Source organism: Bison bison, unplaced genomic scaffold, assembly GCF_000754665.1.
Source record: "Bison bison bison isolate TAMUID 2011002044 unplaced genomic scaffold, Bison_UMD1.0 scf7180017864508, whole genome shotgun sequence".
NCBI lineage: Eukaryota > Metazoa > Chordata > Mammalia > Artiodactyla > Bovidae > Bison > Bison bison.
In genome coordinates this window covers 11,183,414-11,184,094 of record NW_011495064.1, presented here as the reverse complement: position 1 = coordinate 11,184,094, position 681 = coordinate 11,183,414, and positions in this window count along the sequence as shown.

Below are 681 nucleotides of genomic sequence, written 5' to 3'. Positions count from 1 at the left end.
TTCTGCTTTGTTGACTATGCCAAAGCCTTTGACTATGTGGATCACAATAAACTGTGGAAAATTCTGAAAGAGATGGGAATACCAGACCACCTGACCTGCCTCTTGAGAAACCTGTATGCAGGTCAGGAAGCAACAGTTAGAACTGGACATGGAACAACAGACTGGTTCCAAATAGGAAAAGGAGTATGTCAAGGCTGTATATTGTCACCCTGCTTATTTAACATATGCAGAGTACATCATGAGAAATTCTGGGCTGGAAGAAGAACAAGCTGGAATCAAGATTGCTGGGAGAAATATCAATAACCTCAGCTATGCAGATGACACCACCTTATGGCAGAAAGTGAAGAGGAACTAAAAAGCCTCTTGATGAAAGTGAAAGAGGAGAATGAAAAAATTGGCTTAAAGCTCAACATTCAGAAAACGAAGATCATGGCATCCGGTCCCACCACTTCATGGAAATAGATGGGGAAACAGTGGAAACAGTGTCAGACTTTATTTTTCTGGGCTCCAGAATCACTGCAGATGGTGATTGCAGCCATGAAATTAAAAGACGCTTACTCCTTGGAAGGAAAGTTATGACCAACCTAGATAGCATATTCAAAAGCAGAGGCATTACTTTGCCAACAAAGGTCTGTCTAGTCAAGGCTATGGTTTTTCCAGTAGTCATGTATGGATGTGAGA